The 7,599-nt window shown below is 52.0% G+C and overlaps 1 protein-coding gene across 1 annotated transcript in view; it reads left to right on the top strand.

Annotated features, from left to right (window-relative positions):
- The first annotated feature begins 471 nt into the window (after nt 1-471).
- Nucleotides 472-7,599, top strand: part of NOL4L (nucleolar protein 4 like) — a 102,897-nt gene continuing 95,769 nt past the window's right edge. Inside the window, exon 1 of the mRNA XM_006154744.3 lies at nt 472-889. The gene's annotated coding sequence lies outside the window, so the exon portion shown is untranslated. The remainder of the gene's footprint in view (nt 890-7,599) is intronic.

Below are 7,599 nucleotides of genomic sequence, written 5' to 3'. Positions count from 1 at the left end.
CCTCCCCCGGAGGCCCCTCCTCTTCCCCCAGCCCCGGGTGGGGCCCGCACCTGGGGCCCCCGCTCGTTAGTGCGTCCGGGCCGCCCGCCTCCGCCCCGGAGGGACCCGCCTGCGGGGCCTGCCTGGCTCAGGGCCGCCCCCTTCTGCCTAGAACCCCCTTCTTCAGCGACCCCGGATTCCCTGTCCTAGGCCACGGCGCCCGCAGAGGCGGGTCCCCAGGGACCTGGAGCGCGCCCTTCCGGGAGTAGCATTGACAGCGGTCGTTTATGGGTGCTTTGCCTAGGGCAGGCGCTGTTTGCGCATCGTTTGGGTTCCCACAGCTGCCCTGCCACTGTAGTGTATTACCCCTTCTCAGGATGACACTAGAGGGCCAGGCAGGACAACCCTTGCCCAGGTCAGGCTCAGAGAGTCCTCAGGCCTGTGCCTTCCCCTCTAGAGCACCCTCCTGGTCCCCTTGGCACCCTGGGCTTGTCCTATCTGCGAAGAACGCTGGAGAGAGCTTTCCTTCTTCCGTCTGTTACACGGGGTCATTGTCATCAGGAATTGCATTTCTCCAGCCCCTTTCCTTCTGAGGCACACCTTGGCCCACTGCGCCCCTTTCTCTTCCCACTCCTTCCAACCCACACCCTTTCCAGATATCCCAAAGATAACAAAACGGAGAGGGGGGGAGAGGGAGAAAAAGGGAAGCCGAAAGAAAAAAGAACTGTTTGGAACTCTGAAGGATATAGCATCCCTCAAAGGTTGGGCTGTTGTTTGGGGGCTCATCCCAGGCACCTTTCTCTGTGGCCCGGGGTGTGCGTTTTGGTCCCGGCGTGATTTGAAAGAAGATGGAGGTTCAGCGAAGCAGAAAGGAGGTCTTGGAATATGTGAGGCCCGTTCCAGATGGCAGGTGCGACTCGGTGGTGGCAGCAGCTCCGCACTAGCAGTTGGAGATTGTGCACAAGGGTGGAGAAGAGGCAGGTGCTACGTCGGGTCCGCGGCGCCTTGTTTATGTATTTATTTATTTATGTGGGTGGGGGAGGGGTGTCTCCTTCCTCTGCCCAGCCAGCTCTGGAGGGCTGGATGGAGCTGTAGGTCCTAAAATTCTCATGTGCATTTTTATTTGGGAGACCACCCTCCTTTTTTTTTTTTTGGTTTGATTTGATTTTTCAATCCACAATAGGTAGTACTCATAACTGGGAGAAATTAAAACTGTCTTTGCCCTATTTAAGTAATACCTCAATGATCTGATTGCCTTTTACAATTATGACCAGCTTCTCGCGGATCCTGAGGAGCGAATTTCCGGATGTCTAGGCGATGATCTTCATTCTGGTTGTCTTTGGTGTGTGTGTGCTCTCAGTTTTGTGTGGTTTTAAAATTTCCTCTCTACCTCTTTCCTTTCCCTCTGGGGCCCCTTTGCAGGGGGCTGACTCCTCCCCCTCAGTTCTTTCAGCTCCATCAGAAGGAGGAATGAGACTTCACACAACCTCTCCTTCCCCAAACTCCCCAAACCCCAGTCCTGACTGAATTTATTAAAGTGGGGCTTGGGAGACAGGAGGCACAGCCCAGGCCACAGAAGCGCAGGGCAGTATTCTGATGGTATGGGCAGAGAACTCTGGCCTGTAATCTCAGCCACTTTGCTGCCAGCCTGGGCGGGATGGAGCATCATCCTCCCATTTGCTTATACAGTCAACCCCCCAAAGTCCTGGGCTCCCACACAAGTGGTAGCCTGTGGGTTTGTTTCTCTTGGGGTGGGCTCTGCCAGCTGATTTTCTCCTCTAATGGCCATTGTGTTGGGTTTAACACCTTGTCAAGAGCTGGATCTGAAATGCACCAAAAGGGCATAGCCTCAGGATTTTCTCTGTGGTTTCCCCCTCTACCCTAGGAGGAACCCATTTGAGAAACCTCTCGGCTCTTTAGCTGCATCCTCTCAGCCATGGCCTCCTCACTGCTGGAAGGCATGCCCCGCTAATAGAGTGATGATGGCACCTTAAATGGCACCCTGGTGGCCTAGAACAGTGATCCCACCTTGATAAGTGTATAACTTATCACCCATAACTGACTTTGAGGTTCCGATGGAGAGGAGAGAACTGCAGTCTATTTACAATGGGACTTGGGACCAGCAAGTGGTGTGGTGGTGAAGGTGCTGGACTCCTACATGGCAGACTGCGGTTCGAGTCCTGAGTCTGGCAGCTGGAAAATCACACCGGGTTCATGTACATGTGTGCCCCAGATCCCAGGAGGAAAATGGAGAAGAGGAATTGTGGCTTGGCCATCCTCCCAGGGGGTTGATTTCTCACTTTACCTTCCATTGTTTCTTTCCACAAGCACACGTGCCCTATGGCAAAAGTCATTTTTTAAAAAATTGGACTTCACCTGCCTTTTAGAAGAGGGATCCATCGAATTGACTTAGGTGGGGAAGACAGGCACAATTCAGGCAGATTCAGTTCACCTGAAGGATGACTCTGATATCAGCTTACGGGATGGCCCCCACAGGAGTCTATCTTTGACCTGGTAAGACATGCTGGTCCCCGCTATAGGCCTTGCAGCCTGGACGTAGTGATCGCGATCTCTTGCTGAGCATTCAGGTCATTTCAGAAAACTTAGGAAGCCCGAAAAGACCTGCCAAAAGATGACCTGCTTCTGTATTAATTAACTTTGCCAGGGAGGACTAGAAGAGCCTATGTCAAGATGCTGAGCGTTCCTGTTCTTTCTCTTCATAATCCACCCGCAATCCCTGGGCAGATGTTTTAAATGTTTACTGATGTTGTCCAGTAAGATTCTTTTGTTTTCACCTTTAGGGAAACTAGCCTTCATTGGAGAAGGCAGTGTTACTCTGTTAGGCCTGGAAGCGAAAGCATGTGCGTGTAATGAGCAAATGCTAGGTATCTTACTAGCTACCTCCCTGTCGCCAGCATGGAGGCGTTCTCAGCAGGAGCTCTCAAAATCTGTCTTGTGTCAGCATCATCGAGGGGACCCATTCAATGCTCCAGAGCATCAACTTTGGTAGGTCCTGGGGTGGAACCTGAGATTCTGCCTTTCTAGCAAGTTCCAAAGTGATACGGATGCTGCTGGCCTAGGAGCCACACTTGAAGGACCACCCCGTGGGATATTTTTGAATACCAGCAGTGTTTAGACATTTGGAAGCTCCCTCAATGATCTGCACTCTGGCTCCTAGTTTAGAACTCATGTGGCTGGTTTGTAGGGAGTTGGCGATGTCTGTGAAAGCCAGTAGCTCCATACATTTTTAAAATGATTGCCAGGTCTAGTTTGGTTGGCCTAGGTCTGGCTGGCCGTGTTGAGTTGGATGGTTCCAGTGGCTAGAGTGTGTTACCATGGCAATCTTACCCACGCGGGGAGGCCCCTGAGGCCAACCCTGCACAACTGACTGTGTGGTTTTCATGGCTTTTCCCATGGGATGCTGCAGGGTTCCTTCCCTTCACTCCCGCTGGTGTTTCTGGGAAACTATGACAGTCAGGAGACCCCAGGTCTCTTCCTGACCCAGCCTATAAATGAAGTGAACCTCCTTTGTCAATCCAGCACCCATCTCGCTTAGGGCAATGGATTCGATTAAGCTAATTTGGGTACTGGGCAGAAGAGGGTTGGCAGGGCATCCCAAGGCCACGGGGAAGGTGCTTTCTCCTCCCTTAATTAGCAGCTCTTGCCTTGTAGCACTGTGTCTGGGTTCTCAGCTAGGGAAGCCTCGCCTTGCCTGCACGTTTAGCACGAAGGTTATTACCCGTGTGGATGCAGGGCAGGGCAGAGATGTCTGCGGCACGTGACTGCTGTTGGAGCCCGGTGTGACTGTCCTCCCATAGTTCTCCTTGAAAGCTCTTCCCTTTGGGGGTAGCACACACACAGTGTCCAGGTGGCCACCGCTCGCCGGAATAGTTCGAGGTGTGGCTCTGCAGGCCTCGTGTGGTCTGAGATCTGGTTGCTTCAGGCTGTCTCTTTTCCTGTGTACATCTCTGCCGTGGAGGTAGGCGGATTACAGGCCGCTCGTTTGAACATCAGGTCACAATGATTCACTTTTAAAGAGGGAACTATTGAAAAGTGCTCCCCTGAAGAGTTTCTCTAGGATAATTTTGTGTTCACACTGGACCAGGTGCAAAGCTGTTGTTGACTCGAGTTTGCCTAAGAATGGAGGTGGGATGCCGGGGCAGGTCACTGGACAGTATGTTTCACGGTTTTATCTGGGTCACTGGTTACATTTTTGACTTTAAAAAAAGTAATTTCAAGTTTGTGGGGCAGTTTTAGTATATTCAGAAATTATGCATCTCCTCTGATGGTGGATGTTACCTTGGAGGACCTATTCGTGACCTGAATGGATTAGAAACAGGAGATAAGAACAGATTCCTAAACACCACATATCCTAAATCAGCGTGTCTAAAGGGAAGAGGTGAACGTTTACCAAACATCCAACTAGGATGTTTTAGGCCCATTCTGCAAGTGAGGAAACTACGTTTCTCTTTTTAATAAGTCCTTTCCATGGGCTGTGTACATTCCGCAGAAAGAGACAGAGAGGGAAAGTGAGAAATCACGCCTTGGGGAGATGGCCACCCCATAATCCCTTCTCCTTCATTCTCTTCCTTTGGGATTCTGAGCATGCACACACATGCATGCTCCAACACTCAGTGTGATTTTCAAGCCACTGAGCCCGAGACTTGAACTGCAGTGGGCCATGTGGGAGTCTAGTGCCTTAACCACCATGCTACCTGCTGGCCCCAGGAAACTAAGTTTCAAAAGATACAGAAGTAAAGTGACCTGCCCAGGGTCATTGAGCTGGTTAGGGACACTTTCCACCTCACCTCTCTAAAATATTATCTCTTCTCTGGATTGTTTTCTGTCTCCATTCCTTCCCACCAGGTTTTATCTCCTTCATTCCTAGAAATATCTGTTATGAGCAAGAAAGCCTGTTTTCATTTAAGCAGCTAAGCCCATCATTATACCTCTGGATTTAGATGATCAAAATGTTGTTGAACTACCCCATTATACTTTTCAAAAAATGAACATTTTAGGGCCAGGCCAGCAGGTGTGAAGATTAAGGCGTTAGATCCCATGTGACCAGTTACACAGTTTGTCCCAGACACAGCACCTTGAAAAACCAGCGAGCTCATGGGCCCCATGTAAAAACCTAAAAAGAAAAGAAAAGAAAAAAGAAAACAATACCAGGCATGTGTGCACGTAAGCCCAAAGTCCCGAGGAGAATGGAGGAGAAGGGATTGTGATGTGGCCATCCCTCCTGGGGGGTGATTTCTCATTTTCTCTCTCTTTCTCTCTCTCGCTCTTAAACGCATGTGTCCTATGGCAAAAACCTTAAGAAAATGTAAAGTTTCATAGACATGCAGAAAACTACACCAATTACAAGTGTTCAGTTTAATGACTTTATAAATAAAACTGAACATACCTGTATAACCACCACCCAAGAAACAGGAACCTGCTATATTCATTCTCAAGGTTCGGTTTTGTTTATGTCCACACGACCCTCTGGTTAGAACTCTGTTATCACTGACATCTCATGGCATTTGTCCCATCCCACTCTGTCACAGATGTCATCTGAAGAGCCCCCAAATGCTAATCAACAAGCTAGCTACTAGTGAGCCTTTTCAGGTGGCCTAAAACTTCAAAGGAGGCTGGGGTACCTCCAAGAAAGAGGGAAAAGTAACTTGTTAGAGAGTTGAAAACCAGAAAAGTCACCAAATTTTACAGCTCGTCTCACAAGGGAAGCTCAGGGAGGTTGAAAAGTTTGCCCACAGTCTCACAGCAAGGAAGCAGACCAGCAAGCAGCTCCTGCTACACACGCACGCACACACACACATGCGCACACACACACATGCACACACAAACACACACACAAATACACATGCACACACACACACACACACGGTACATACTATCTGAGAAGTCCCCATTGAAGTGGATCGTGGCCAGGCAGGAAGCCCTTGGCAAGAGGGCCCGTACTGAGCTGGCAAGGTCACCACCCAGGGTCACCATGCAGGGACACTGCCCGCTGAGTTTATCCCACCTCCCAGATGCACGTCCTCCCCCATCTGCTCTCTGTAGAGGCTCCCCTTTCCGCCTGTCTTGGAAAAGCCACTGGATAAAACCACAGCTGTCTGTGGCCACAGTGCAGCAGGAGCAAGTGTCCCACCCGCACAGGTTATTCTCAGACTGCGAAGCAGAAGTCCGAGGCCCTAGGCCAGCTCCTCCACTTCCCAGCTACCTCGCACAGGCAGGCTGCCCCGTGGGACTGCAGCCCAGGACCGCCTCCCGGGGTGGTCAGGGTGTTTAGCTTTTTTGCTTTCTCTTAGTTGGCGGGGAGGGTCTTGGCAAACTGCTCAGCACTCCTTACACAGTATTTATCGAGCAGTCCCCGGGTGCCGGGCTCGTGCTAGGTGCTACACGCCCGTCTCCTTTATTCTCCACAGTAGCTCATGGGAGAGGCGCTTCTGTTTTCTCTGTCTCGTAGATAAACAACCCAAGGCTCCGAGAAGCAAAATCACTGCTCAGGGCCACACAGCCTCTGAAACAACAGGGCGGGTTTCAAACTGGGGCAGAGTGGTCTAAACTGCCCTGACCAGCTGCCACTTACAGCCAACAATCAGCCCCTCATTATTTATTGAGCACTTACTGTGTGTGGGACATGGTTCTAGGTGACTGAGAGACAGCTGTGAAGGGAAAGCTGAGGCCCATCCCCTCACAGGCTGACCTGCTTGTGTGTGGGTCCTCTGGGGAAGAATTATCTTGGAAATGCATCTTTTTAGCACTTTGAGAGAGAGGCCCTATTCCTTTCCTCAAGTCCTCTGCACACTGCTTGCTCTGATCTTTGGGCCCCACCCCCTCCCCCCACAAGCCCTTGAAGCCTACCTAGGGAGCTGATGGATGGGAGCCTGGAGTCTCCAAGTCTGCGTGCATCCCCTGCCCTGGGAATCAGGAACTGTTCCCTGCCAGGCCCCAGCCTTGCCCCCAGCCTCATACTCTGCAGTTCCCATGCGCCCTCCCTCTGCTGCTGGGGGTTAGGGCCGGCATCGGCCCAGCAGGTGTTTGTATTGAAGGCCCATCTTGATCCTGGCACACCTTGTCGGGGCCAGCTGACAGCATTCATGCCAGTCTGATAAGAGGCCCAGGGGCCCACGCCACCTTGCTCCAGCAGCCCTGCCACCTCCTGGTGGCCTCCTGCCTGTTATTCTCTGCGCCTCCACACACAAAGAGCCTGGTGCCGGTGCTGTTGCTGGCACTTGGCTGCTGGAGAGGGCGGGTGGGCAGTGGTAAAAGCTCTGCAGAGAGGCCAGGGCGAGGCTGAGTCACCCAGGTGATGGGAGCTGGTCCCCTGGGACCACGGGCCCGGGACCACAGTGAAAGGTTACCGCTAATTGGCGAGCGCCTGATGGGCCCGCATCTATTTAGCACTCCCCCCTCCCCAGAGACTTCCAGGACGGTCTTGGCACAGCGCGATGAGAGCTCCCCGCCCGCCCAAGTCTGGCACAATCTGTCTGAAATCGCGAACGTGGAGCCTCTTGGTTCTTCCATTTGTGCTCTCACTGCTGTCGACCTGTGCCCATTGTTGCTGGTAGATTTCGTGGCAGTGGCCACCCTGACCCTGGGGCCCCCCCCCCTGAG

The sequence above is a fragment of the Tupaia chinensis genome, unplaced genomic scaffold (assembly GCF_000334495.1).
Source record: "Tupaia chinensis unplaced genomic scaffold, TupChi_1.0 Scaffold000418_1, whole genome shotgun sequence".
NCBI lineage: Eukaryota > Metazoa > Chordata > Mammalia > Scandentia > Tupaiidae > Tupaia > Tupaia belangeri.
The sequence above is the reverse complement of the archived record's forward strand: the minus strand, read 5'-3'. Positions and strand labels throughout refer to the sequence as shown.